This window comes from Notamacropus eugenii, chromosome 1, assembly GCF_028372415.1.
Source record: "Notamacropus eugenii isolate mMacEug1 chromosome 1, mMacEug1.pri_v2, whole genome shotgun sequence".
Classification (NCBI taxonomy): Eukaryota; Metazoa; Chordata; class Mammalia; order Diprotodontia; family Macropodidae; genus Notamacropus; species Notamacropus eugenii.
The window spans coordinates 735413152-735427650 of NC_092872.1; the positions used below are offsets into that span (position 1 = coordinate 735413152).

A 14499-nucleotide genomic window follows, 5' to 3' on the forward strand; every position below is an offset into this window, starting at 1 on the left:
GCAAAAGACTGAGTCAGGAGTGCTAGATGTGCCACTTGCCATACCTAAGTAACTTTGAGCAAGGTCTCTCCTTCTGTAAAAAGAGGGTAGAACTCTGCTCTGGAGGGTTCTTTTCAACACTGAAAGTCTCCATCTATAGAAAGTCCTCCTCAACTGCTAAAGCACTTCCCACACAATCGACAATTATTCTTATTTTTCATCAGCATGCTCAATGCTCATTTGCTAATTAGTCAAAAGCTGACCCCTCCAAATCACATCAGCAGAGTGGTGAGACTAAGACCTGGAAAATAAAGGGCCCAAACCCCGACACCTGGGGCCAATGGAGCCGGAGCCTTAAGACCGTGGACTGCTCAAGTTAGAAAAGACAGAGAGATCTAACCTCAGTCACTGACAGGCTGCTCAAGACCTCGCAAGTCACTTAACTGCTGTTTGATTCAGTTTTCTCATCTATAAAATGGGGGGGGGGGAGGTAATAGCACCTACCTCCCAAGGTTGTTTTGTAAAAGGGCTAGTATATACGTGTTTATTCTTTTCCCTTCCTGACAGAACAAAAAAATATTTCAGATAAGGGGAAAAAGAGCTGTGGAAAGCGGAGAGATTGGTAGTCTAGGGGACAGGCCAAACGTATTCAGTCTCATCAGAGGAGTGAGCTGGCCAGCCCTGGCCCTCATGAGAATTCTGGTAACACAACCTCGAAGGTGGTGAGTCTCCCATAGTGGACTGGCAGAGGACCAGGAGGGAAGACACAGGCCACGGCTGCTGCGGAAAGAAAACACATGCTGCCTGCACCACCCAATGACAGCACCTTGAGACAAAGCCCCCTTGGCCCCAGGCTAGTTACAGCCCTACTCCGAGATCCAAAAAGGACCACACAGCTAAGAGCAACAGAGGTCTTCTGAATTAAGTCTAGCTTCTCTGCTCCCCCACTGTGGGAGGAGGGGAGAGAAGAGGATAGGAGGCACTGAGAAAGCCCCTGGGACTTCATAAAATCATAAAGATTATCCAATTTAATATCCACACTCACCCTGAGATGAGGGGCTATTATTATCCCCACATCACAAGAGGGGAAACAGAGGCCCAGAGATACTGTGTCTTCCCCAGGCTCCCACAGTAAGTACCAAGATCAGAAACTGAAACTGAACCCAGATCCTCTGACTTCAAGGCCATGACCTTTTCCCCTGAAACCACAGACTTATGACTATTATTTTGTAATTAGTCCCTGTATTTGAGTCTTATCTTACCTGATAAGACTGTGAGCTGGGAAGGCTGGGTCTCCTCCTTCCTTGTGACACACACACACAGACACACACACACACACACACAGACACAGACACACAGACAGACACACACAGACACACACAGACACACACAGACACACAGACACACACAGACACACACAGACACACACACAGACACACACACAGACACACACACAGACACACACAGACACACACAGACACACACAGACACACAGACACAGACACAGACACAGACACAGACACAGACACACACACACACACACACACACACACACACACACACACACACACACACACACACACACACACACACACACACACACACACACACACACACACACACACACACACACACACACACACACACACACACACACACACACACACACACACACACACACACACCCCCTGGGCTGGTGCCTGAACACAGGAGAGTAAAGTTCAATTCTGACCTCTCCTCCTCTAGGCTCCAGCCCAAGCAACGCCCCCCCCCCCCCCCCCCCGCCATGAAGCATCTTTGCCCTGCTCCACCATAGCCCATATCCAAGCCTCCCCATCTCTCCTGGCCCAAATTTTCCTCTGGCCTTTTGCTTACTTCTCCCCTTTTGCCTCTGTGTCATGTTTTAAACTATCCTGATCCCCCTTATTAAATGCCCACCTCCTCGAGGGCAAAGTGCTGGGACTTTTGTGGGCACTTTCTGAGTTTGATGCTATTAAGACATTCACCTCTCATGATCTCACACAATGTCAGGGCTAGAAATCACTTTGAAAATCATTTAATCTGACTTCCTTGATTCAGAGAGGAGGTCCTGAGGATTCAGCAGCATGGCACAAATATGGCCCAGATCAAAGCCCAAGGGTCTGGGTTTGAATCCCCACTATTTACTGTCTCTGTGACTCTGGAGTAGGGCCTCCCTCCCTGGTTGTCCAGCTGTAAAAAGTAGGAGTTCTAAGATGCTTTCAAGCTCCTGACCTTGGATCCAATGGATCCCTTTAGACCAGCAATGTTTCACTTGGGGTCTATGGACACACTCCTTTCCCACCCTACCCTCATGGATAGATTTCAGGGAATTCATGAACTAGGATGAGGGAAAAATGAGATCTTTCTTTCAATATAATTGTCTCCCTTTGTAACCTTACGCATTTTGCATCAAAAAAAAACATGATTCTAAGAAGAGGTCCCCAGGCTGCACCTGACTGATGGCCAAGCCAAGACACAACAAAGGTTAAAACTCCTGCTCTAGACTAAGCCTTGGAGAGGAAAGGGACTTGTCCAAGGCAATACATTCAGGAGATCTCTAACTCGATGCATTGCCCCCACCCCTCTTCTCTCCTGCCTCCCTCTGACTTCCTTCCCTTCCTCTTACATTCCTGCTGTCTCCTTTTTCTCCCTGCCTCAGCACCCCCTTGTCCTCCTGCCCCCAATTCTCTCTGACACCAGCCCACCCCTCCTCCTCTGAACTGCTTTGCGGAGGTGAGGAGGCAGCTTCTGTGAGACCCCCAGTTGGAGGCCAGAGACAGAGTTATCAAGGGCCGCCTGGGCAGCCTGGGATCTCTAGCTCTGCCCCTTTGGGGACACAGCCTGCTCCGTGAGGAGGGTGAATTATCTCCCTAACACCGTGCCTGGCACTGACATTTCTGAAGTGGTTCTAAGTCTTCCAAGTGCCTTACATACCCTGGCTCACGGGGACCTCACCACTACTTTGAGGGTGGGCACCAGAGAGGGCAGGTGATTCACCTACTGTCAAACAGCTTGTAAGAGTTAACCCCGGGTCTTCCTGACTCAGGGCCCAGTGGTAGATCCACCACAGGACCCTGGGGAAGGCTAATGTGTAGTAGATTGAAAGGCGGAGCTTGGGTCCTAATGCCTGCTGACCTAGAGCAGGTCATTTGCCCTCCCTAGGCCTTGGCTCCCTTATCTGCAGGAGGGAGAGGGGGATGTCAAATTCATTCTCCAGCCCATGAGCTCTTGACAAATGGGCAGTTCATCCCCACCTTGGCCTCCCAGATCAGCCAAAATGACTCCACTCCCGAACGAGTCAATTCAGTGTCTCCCTCACCTTGGAGGGTGGGGGGAGCACATCTTCTCAAGCAGCAACTCTGGACTAAATCTCTCCTTCCTGGGGCATCTTCTTGCACTGCCCTCTCTAGTCTCGACCACATTCAACCCTACCCAAGCTGCAGGATCCAGAAGGCCCCTCGAAGTTGCCAATGGCTGGGAGAGGACGAGAAGCTCACATCTCCCAGTTCTCATGAAGCCCTGGAGGGAAACGGCTCCAATCAGGTTTGGGGGAGAGGGAGGGGAAAGAGTAAAGGAAGAGAGGGGTCCGAGTGCATTCGGAGTTGTCATTTCTGAGAGAGAGGGCATGGCTCCCAGAGTCCTCCGCTGGCTGGTCCCCAATACCCCAAGAAACAAAGAATGATAAAAACCATCATTATTGCTAATACGTTACAGGCTGTCATACCTGCACATAAATACCAAGCAGTCAATGCTCTTGGACACTGCCCAGGTGACATCACTGCCCTGATTCCCTACAGCTTGAAGGAATAGAGAGGTTAGGCAGCTAGGTGGAGAAGTAGATGGAGAGGGGGGCTTAGCGTCAGGGAGATCTGAGTTCTAATGCTGCCTCTGACACTTCCTGGTGGAGTGACCCTGGACAGGTCACTAACTGCTCTCTGCTTCAGTTTTCTCCTCTGTAAAATGGAAATGATAATAGTGCCAGCATTGAGAGATATTTGTAAAACACTTTGCACCCCTTAGGGTGCATAGGCAAATGCTAGCTGTTATTAGCACATTATTGGATAAAACACCAACTCCTCGGTTGGCATTTAAAGCCTGTCCCATTGGACTCCAGCCTTTCTCTCCAGGCTGTTTTCATCTTCCTCCATTCTGGCCAGACAGGAAGACTTGCTCTTCTCTCCCTGTGCGCTCCGCTGCTCAGGCCATCATCCCTCTCTGTGATCTCTCACTTCTTCATTCAGGCTCGGTTTAAAGGACACCCTCTATACCTTAGGCCTTCCCTGATTCTCCCCAATGGGCAGCATCTGCCCTTCAAACGAACCCAAGCATGGCTATGTTCTGGATTACTTATGTGCACTTCAGTTATTATCCCTCTCAGTCTCCCCCAACCTCTGGAGAAGCCAGCTACCATGACCTTTGAGGAAAGGGGATGCTTTCCAGCCTGTCTTTGTATGCCCTGGCATTGGACCATCGGTCTAAGGAGCTTCCAGTGAGGAAGCACCCTTTACCAATATAGCCTTCCCTTGCCCCTCTCCCCCATCTGCTTTGCCCTTTATAGTCTCAGAAAACTTCCAGAGAGCAGTGAGAGGTTAGGTAACCAGCCCAGGGGCACACAACCAGGATGTTTCTGATCTCAGACTTGAACTCTGAGCTTCCTGACTACAAAGCAGGCTCTCTACCCATGAAGCTACCATGCCTCCTGCCTCCTACCGCCACTCCCCCCACCCCCCAGTAAATGTCCAAGGCTTCTTGATTTCAATGGCACAATCTCATTTAATTCACATAACAGCCCCATGGGTAAGGCAGGAAAGGCATTAACCTCATTTTACAGATGGGGTTAGAAAGGTTCTACTAAGCCACAAAAGTTATAATAATGCAACACCAAATACAATATAATATCAGAGTTATAAGAAACTATAACACTGATTTCAGGCGAGTCTATAACCAAGTGACTACCTGATGAGAATCTACTTAAAGCAACTCAGTATGATGGATGGATATGGAGTCAGGAGGACCTGGGCTCAAGCTACCCATGCCTGCCTGAGACCCTTACTAATTGGGTCATCCTGAGCAAGTCACTTAACTTCAATTTGCCTCAGTTTTCTCAACTGTCAGATTAATGATAGTTCCTATTTCATAGGGTTGTCATGGAGATCAAATGATATTACAAATAGGAAGGAAGGAAGAAGAAGAAGAGGGAGAGGGAGAGGGAGAGAGGGAGAGAGAGGGAGGAAGGAAGGAAGGAAGGAAGGAAGGAAGGAAGGAAGGAAGGAAGGAAGGAAGGAAGAAAGAAAGAAAGAAGGAAGGAAGGAAGGAAGGAAGGAAGGAAGGAAGGAAGGAAGGAAGGAAGGAAGGAAGGAAGGAAGGAAGGAAGGAAAGAAAGAAAGAGAAACCTTAGAGTCACATATAAATTCATGCTTCTAACCTGAGTTTTTAAAGCCTTCAGGATTGAAAAAGCTATCACTCCTTCTCCCTCCTCCCTCCTCCCCCCATCTGAATCCTTACTGTCTGTTTTTCCTGATGTCTAACCCAAATCCCTGGGAGTAGACAGTTCAAGTCCCCGTATTTTCTTTGTTCTGTCTGCAGGCCGCCTCCTGCTGCTGGAAGATTGTTATTAGAAGACCTTCCCAGCCTTCCCCTCCCCATCTTCGAGAGATCCCCTGCCAATAGCTCCAGGCTAGCTGCTAAAGGGTGAGGAAAAACAACCCACTCAGCATTTTCCACCAAACCTTTCATAATCACTTAACAAGAATTTTTGCTTACGAAAAACACAGAGTATCCAGTTCTCTTTTTGTCTACCCCTTTACCTCTAGACTCCAGCTTACAGTGTCTGCTCTATGTAAAGCCTCCAGCCAGAAAGATCTTATGCCCAAATCCATACTCATGATGATAAAGGCCCATCTATCTAGATGAGTCCTACCTACCCAAACTACTTCCTGTCACGACTTTGGACAAGTGGCCTCACCTCTCTGGGCCTTGGTCTTTTCATCTGTAAAATGTGGAGGTTGGAAGAGATGATCTTTGCTATCCCTTCTAGCTGTTGATCCATGATCCATGGTCCTTTCCCACTCCCAGTTCTCTGGAAGTCTAACCTTCCAAGACCCAGAATCACCTCAGACCTGGTCATGTAACCTCAAAAGATTCTAGTCCAGTCTTTAACTGGCCAGGAATCCCCGCTCCAATATTCCCAAGAAACAGTCATCAAGGCCTTTCCCAAAGGCTCCAGTGGCCAACCTCCTGACCAGGAAGCAGAAGGAGATCTACATATTTTTGGACATGGCCAGTGATGGAATTTGTTTCGCTACACTGTAAGTATTTGTTACAAGAAGGTGTTTTTTTTTTCCCCATTGGAGAAGAGAAAGGTGGAAGAGAGAGAAAAAACAGGATTTTTTTAATTTTTTTTTTTTATTTAAAAGACCTTAAGTAAGGGAAAAATCTACTACCTCCCAAGACACCCCATTTCATAGGAGCATCGATCTTAAAGCTAGAAGTTAACTTAGAGGTTACTGAGTCCAACCAATTCATTTTACAGATGAGCAAACTGAGGTTCATTAGTTAAGTGACTTGCCCAGGGTCACACAGCTAGTAATCGTCTAAGAAGATTCAGACCCAGGTCTTCTTCCCTGACTCTAAGATCAGCACTGTATTCACTATCCCCTACTAGATGACTCTCATGGTTAGTAAATTTTTCCTTAAACCAAACAGAGTCAGTGGGTCACAGTGGAAAGCAGGCTGGGAGTCAGAAGACCTAAGTTCAAACCCCAGTTCTGCCACTAACTATTTGAATGACCCTGACAAATCACTCAAAACCTACTGGCCTCTATTTCCTCATTTGTAAAAAAGAAGGGATGAGACCAGATGATCTCTAAGGTCCCACCCAGATTTAAATCTAGGATCAGATGACTTAAAGATTGTAATGGTACAATATCATGTGACTCTCCTAACAGCCCTGTGCGCAAGACAGAAAGGTATTAGGCACATTTTACAGATGGGAAAACTGAGGCTTATAAAGGTTACGATTAGCTTAAAATTAGAATGAATGTCCTCAGTAGCCCGTGACTACTCATTCCATCCCATTGCCCTTCTCTGGTTCTTCTGAAGGTCTCTTATGCTAAATACGCTGTCTTGTTCTACTCTCCGATCCCCAACTGAACTCTGCGTTCCCCCAGTACAAAGGTCACCTCTTCTCTTTCTTCTATCTCCCCCTCAGGCCCCAACACAAGGCTAGGCACACATATGGAGGAACAGATTGTTTAATAACACAGAAAAAAATAAAGAGATTGGACATGACTGGGAGGATACCACCCAGGTGGATTTGAGAATGATAGCAGTCAACAGAGAGAAGGTAAGGCAGAGTGGACACCGCTGATTTCCATCCTGATGGCTCAGCCAAGGGCAATGATCTTGGGACTGGACAGGACAAGTCAAACATGGCTGGTAGGGAGTTGACACCCAAGGTTAGTAAAGAGATAGTAACAGGACCACCTAAGTTGGGGATGAGCTCAAGCCACCAGGAGCAAAAGAGCTATATTCTCAAACGCTTAGTGAATAATAGCTTATGTTTACATGCTTCTTTAAGATTTGAAAAGAAATGTATATGGATCCTCATAACAACCCTGCAAGATGGCTGCTATTATTATTATTCCCATTTTACAGATAAGGAAACTGAGGCAAACAGATTTAATTGACTTGCCCAGGGTCACATCGCTAATAAGTGTCTGAGGCAGAATTTGAACTCAGGTCTTCCTGACTCCAAATCCAGCACTGAATCACCTATTTGCTGATGCACTTAGCAAATGTGATTGCCGAGCCATTATCAGTGACCTTTGAAAGATCTGGAGAACTAGAGAAGTGTTGCAGGATTAGATAATGGCAGATGTCTTGGTTTGCAAAAATGAAGCATGCGTTTGCCAGTTAAGAGTCAAGGGATCCTACCTTTGGTTCCAAGCAAAATTCTAGAACACATTATTAAAGGGCTGGTCAATAAGCATCCATGAAATGATGCAGAGATCACAGGGAGCCAGCATGGCATCCCCAAGATTGAAGCAGGCCAGGCTGACCTCACTTCCTTGTCTGAAGAGGCTCCCAGACTGGCAGATGAAGGGGACAAGGGATGTTGTAGATAATGTTTCCCTACATGCTTGCAAAGCATTTGACAAAGGCGGTGTCAAAAATCCCTGCTGGCCACCTCACAAGGCTATGATCTTACCAAGCAGCATAAAAAATATGAAAGAGAGAGAGAGAGATCAGCTAAAAGACAGTTTAGGTTTGACTCTGAAGTAAAGTCAGAGACCAGAGTTCCCTAGATGCAGCCGCCATCTTCTCTCCTTGCCCAGTCCCTGGCCCCTTCTTCTGCCCAGCTCTATAGCAGGGACCCTTCCTCTGCTCTCCCAACAATCAAGAATCAGCTTTTGGGGAGGGGGAGGATAAGCACCAGAGACCTACTCCACCAGCCTTTCCATCTTGGTAAAGACTCCCACCACCAGCCCTAAGCTAGTTTGAGGCTAGCTGAGATTGAGATCATAAAACCTGAGACATCTACCCCATTTATCCTGGCTCCATCAGCGCTGTGCTGGGGACAACCTGTTACATAGCATGACTTCTCCGTTCCTCAGTTTCCCTATCCATAAAATAGTTATAAGAAAGAAATGGCGACATTTTGGCTATAAAGTCAACGCAAAAGATACCTGGATGGATGTTAAAAAAAACAAAAACAAAAGCAATAGTTTCCCATTGCCTCTAGAATAAAATATAAACTGTGCTGGCATTTGAGCTTTTCCATAGCCTAGCTCTCACCTACCCTTCCAACCTTCATTTTACCCCCTTCACACCTCTACTTTGACCATACTGATCTGCTAGCTCTTCCCCATACTCAACATCCAACTCCTCCCTTCTAAGCATAAGTCCTGAATGTTCTCAGACCACCTCTGTCTCCTTGGCTCTCTAGCTCTCCATCTGTCTCTCAAGTTCTCCGTCTCTCTCTGTCTCAATCTCTGACTCTCAGTCTCTCTGTGTCTCAGACTTTTATCTCTCTCAATCTCTTTCTGACTCAGTTTCTCTTGTTCTATCAACCTCTGTCTCTGTCAACCTCTGACAGTCTCTCAATCTCTCAACCTCTCATTTTCTCTCTTTCAATCTCTCAGTCTCTCATTCTCTCAATTTCTCATTTTCTCTTTCAATCTCTTTTTCTCAACCTCTCCATCTCTCTCAATGTCTGACTCATTCTCACACTCTGTAGTCTGTCACTCTCTTATCCTCTCTTTCAGTCTCTGTCTCAATCTCTCTCTGATTCTCATTCTCTCAACTTCTCTGTCTCTCTCATTCTATCAATCTTTGCCTGACTCAATCTCTCACTCGATTATTCACTTTTTTCCTCTTGAAATAACCTTTTTTTACATACTCTGTTTATATCCATTTGTGTACATGGCTAGTCCTTGGAAAAGCAGACTATAACCCCATTGAGGACAAGGTGACTTTTTAATCTTTCTGAGTTTTCCTAGCTCATAGCAGACAACTTGCTACTTCATAAGTAGGAGCTTAACTGATGGTTGAAGTGAGGCACTAAAATCCAGACCCTTCCAGGTAGATCTCCTCCCCCTGGGGGATTGGGGGCGGAGGGGAGGAAGGATAGTATTTGTTTTTAGTTACCTTCTCTCCCGGACTTTCCCAAAGAACACTCTCACCAGCTCCTGAATAACAACGCCAGCACCCCAGGGCAGAGGCCCATGTAGACTGAGGTTTTGAAAGACAGTCAAGAAGGTAAAAGCCATTATTCCCTCACACACTCTCACTCTCCAGTTCAAAGGCATACAGGCATAAAGCAAACTCCAAGACAGTGAAGAAAAACAATAGATTTAACCGACCAGGTTGCCAAGGAGTTCAAAAGTAGAGTTAATAACTCACCTGCTGTGGCACAGAACAAAAGGTTCCTTCCTGAGTTGAATTCCACTCCCTTCCCTTGGCTACCAGACTCTGAAGCAAGTCACTTAACTTGCCTAAACTCAGTTTTTTCATCTGTAAAATAGGACTAATCATTTCTGTAGGGAGGCTGAGGGTCAGACGAGATCATGGAGGCAAAGCACTTGGCACACTTTTACTAAAACACCAGATAAACGTCAGCGCCAGCCATTATTACTGTAGTTCTGCCTGGGACTGAGATTTTCTTTTTTTTTTTTTATTGAGCAAATGAAGTCAACAAGCAAACATGAATCAATTAAAGTAATAACAGTCCCTTGACGCAGCAGGTGGTACAGTAGAAACAGATGGGTTGGAACTCCACTTGGCCATTGTCAAAAGTTACCTGTGTGACCCTGGGCAAGTCTCTGGGACTCAGTTTCCTCATTCATATAATAGGGTTGGTTGGATCAAATTACTCCATAGTCCTTGTCTAAACCCAAACCAGATGTTCTCTCCCCCCAGATCAGTGATGAAAAAGAAATGACTTCATCTTAAACTGGTTAGCTGAATGTGATACTAGCTTTCCCTTATGGGGAAGGAGTTCTAGCCACTCTATCATAGTAGGTTTGGAGCAGGTAACCTTGAAGAGACCAGAAGCTGATAAGGAGTAATGCCTACCAGAGATGGCTATATTCATCAGTCATCCGGAACTAATAGAGCTACACACCCAGAAAGACATGAGATGTAGGTTGTCCCTATACAAATGTATCCTGTGCTCTCTGTGGCTCACTGTTCCCACTGTATGTATTTATGGGAAAGCGTGTCCCAGATTTATGTGGAGAACATTCTATTCCATTTTTTTTTCTTCCTACGCTATTTCTTTAAACACCTTTTGCTTTCAGCTAACTATATAGCTTCTGGCTCACTAGAGAAAACATAAACACATCAGTGGGGGCTCAAGAACTATGTCTTCTTGTGGATGTGACTCTACAGAGTACAATAAACCTAAAATAGCTATTCTGGGGATGCCGCATGGGAAAAGTCTTACAACATCATCTATACTTAGTATTAATCCGATATTTCAAAAAAAAAAAAATCAACAGATATTTATTAACTCAACTTGAGTATAATGGCTTATCTTTCTAAATTAATGTCACCATTTGTGAGCCTTTTCTGTACTTGACCTGTGAAAAGTGTGGAGTTTTAAATATCTTTCAATTCCTTTCATGACACTGGTATTTCATAAGCTTTTTTCAAAATGATGGTATACTGTCTCTGGGCCTTGGGGAGCTGGAACGATAAGACCTGACATTTCTAAAACACTTTAATATTTGCAAAGTATTTTATGTACATTACTTCATAAATGTTATGATAAACTCCATGTCACAAATGAGGGAAACGGGAACAGCACAATGAAATCTTCTTAAGATTACTGACAAGTGTCTTAAGGAGGACAACCACGCTGGGGAGAGGCCCTGAGTCCATGTTGTATGAAGACCAGCTGAAGGAGCCTGGCATGCTCAACCTGGAGAACAGAAGGCTGGGAAGGTTAGGGAGGGGAAGGGGACCATGAAAGCTGTCTCCTAATATTTGGAAAGTCATTATATGGAAGAGGGACAAGATTTATTTGATTTGGCCCCAGATGGCCACACCAGGAGCATCAGGAAGGAATGACAATAACCCCGTTAGCCTTTTCCCAAGAAGACTTTGCATTATCTCAAAAGATAGTGTTCATGTTGCCAATTTTTTTTAAACTTTCAATTTAACTTTATTTTCATAATCCAAAGGTATAGATTATCCTCAAACATGAGATAAGCTTTTGCAACATACAAATCATACTTAAAACTCTAACACAAGACCATGACAGACTGGAATCTGGGAGACAGCAGTCTGGTTCACACAGAATAATTTAGGATTTTTTTCATTTGTTTGTTTAAAAGAAGTGAGGAAAATGGTCCTACAATCTGACAGTGAGAAATAAAACTTTCTATGTTGCTGTCAGTCATGTCCAATTCTTTATGACCCCACGGACCACAGCACACCCATCTGTGCTCCACTATCTCCCGATTCCGTCCAAGGTCATGTCCATTGCTTCTGTGACACTATACAGAATTTTCTTCATAACACAATTTCTCTAGACCTTGCTGGGCTTCGATCAGCTTACACTGGCTCTGAACTATATCAATTCTTTTCTTTTGTTTGTTTTTGTTTTTCTATTAAATTATTTTATTTGTTTTCAGTGTTCTACAATCACTTCCATATATCTTGGATTTTTTCCCCCTACTCCCCCCCTTCCCACTCCCTCCCTGAGACTGAGTACAATCTTATATGGATTCTACACATACATTCCTATTAAATACATTTTTCACCTTAGTCATGTTGCCTAGAAGAATTAAAATGAATGGGAGAAACCATAAAACAAAACAAAACACAATACAAAAGAAAATGGTCTGATTCATTCTGCAATCCAATTTCATAGTTCTTTCTCTGGATGTGGAAGGCATTTTGACTCGAGTCCATTGGAGATTTTTTAAATATCAATTCTTTAAATTGATCCTGGGTAAAAGTTGCAAATTACAGAAGTCTGAGAAAAGGCTGTGACAATTAGAACTAGCCACAAGGGGAAGACCACCTCAAGAGGGGGTTCTCCTTCCTTGGAAGTCTTTAAGCAGAGAGCGGCTAACCAGTTTTAGGTATAGGGATTTCTTTCATGAATGGGGTGGACTAGAGGGCTGCCAAGGTCACATCTGATTCACAGATTCTCTGATTCTCTGAAGTTCAGAGTGGTCAAGTGATTTGTCCAGGGTCACACAGCCATAGCTCAGTAAGACTATAATATCAATCGACTGATCAAAAGACCTTAGACTAAATGTGAAGTCTGAAAGCCAGAGCATAAAGTGAAGTCTGTACTGGCTAGAGGATATTTTTATGCTTAGTCTATAAGCATAGAGGTTGCTAACACAGGTAGGGTGGTACAGTGGATAGAGCAGCAGGCCTGGAGTCAGGAAGACTTATCTTCCTGAGTTCAAATCTGGCATCAGACACTTCTTAGCTGTGTGACCCTGAGCAAGTCACTTCACCCTGTTTGCCTCAGTTTCCCCATCTGTAAAATGAGCTGGAGAAGGAAATGGAAAACCTGTCCAGTATCTCTGTCAAGAAAATCCCATATAGGGGCATGAAGAGTCAGACATGACTGAAATAGTTAACAACAAATAAAGTTAATTAGAATGAGGAATAATTCCAGAAATTGGATCAGGTGCCTCACTACCATGTCTTTGAGGAGCAAAAGGCAGACTGAGCTCGGGCAGAGATACGGAGGAGGTTTCATCAGCTTTATAGGCATTTCATAGCAGCAGACCCAGGCTGGGACATCCCATGGAAAGGTCAGCTCCTTCTCCATCTTCCCCTCCCAATGCTTGCCTGTCCACAGACACAATTATATCATCTCTTGCATCATCACCCAAACATTTCCAGTAACATGAGTTTAGCCTCTACCACAAAGAGGCCAGGGGTTAACCAGAGACAGAGAGAAGTGTAAAGTGAGACAGATCACCCAACTTTTACCTAAATGTTAGGAATGTTCCTAACTAGGAGCTAAAAGAGGGTAGGACTGAACTAATAACCCCTGACACAGACCACAGATGCTGTTACATTTCTCTCTAGGCTTAAAATGAGCTGATATATTCAACAGGGTATTACAACAAGGGCAACTAGGTGATTCAGTGGATAAGAGCATCTAGTCCTGGATACTTCCTCACTGTGTGACCCCTTGCAAGTCATTTAACCCTGTTTGACTCAGTTTCCTTATCTACAACATGAGCTGGAGAAGAAAATGGCAAACCACTCCAGTATCTCTGCCAAAAAAAACCCCAAATGGGGTCACAAAGAGTCAGATATGACTGAATAACCACAAATTACACTTCTCAAAGACAGAATTCAAACCAAGGCCTCTCCTGATAGCGAGTCGGCTGTCTCCACTCTGTTGTGCTGGCCAGCCCATGAGACTGAGGGTTGTATGAAGGATTCTAGCCCCCTACACTGGACAACAGCTAACCCCATTCCCATAAGACGGCTCTGATCCCTGGCCCTTCACCTCTTTCTCTTAACACATTTCACCTGCCTTATGGTTAAGGAAAGTGATTCATTTTCAAAAGGGAAAGCAGAAATTCAGAAATGATCATCGGAATTACCAAGAATTTATTGCAGAGATAATTTGACCAGTTCCAAGCATTGTCAAATCCATCAATAAGATTTGCAAAAGCGCTTTACCTAGGAGACAGAAGTACAAGGCACGCTGGGTGTGGTATCTGAAAAAACTGACTTTCAATCTACCTAACAACACCCACCAACAAATAACACTTATGTGGTGCTTCGAGGTTCACAAAGCCAAAATGTTCTACAAATATTATCTCAAGAAACCTGGGAAAGCTAAGTGCTATTATTATCCCCACTTCATAGAACAAGTGACTTGGCCAGGGTCATACAGGCTATATTTGAACTCGGGTCTCTCTGACTCCAGGTGCAGCACTCTATCCACTGCACCACCTAGCTGGTATTATTATCCCCACTTTACAGATGGGGAAACTGAGGCAAAGGTTAAGC

General features: G+C 44.9%; 1 protein-coding gene across 8 annotated transcripts in view; it reads right to left on the reverse strand.

Moving 5' to 3' along the window:
* The window catches only part of SMOX (spermine oxidase), a 79324-nt gene that overhangs the window by 36409 nt on the left and 28416 nt on the right, over positions 1 to 14499 (reverse strand). The window contains exon 1 of one of the 8 annotated variants that reach the window (XM_072637026.1): positions 9904 to 14487. The exons of 5 other annotated variants lie outside the window; for them this stretch is intronic. The gene's annotated coding sequence lies outside the window, so the exon portion shown is untranslated. Of the gene's footprint in view, positions 1 to 1241; positions 1361 to 9648; positions 9879 to 9903; positions 14488 to 14499 lie in introns of those variants that run through there. 2 more of the 8 variants (XM_072637022.1, XM_072637025.1) reach the window with 2 other exon arrangements.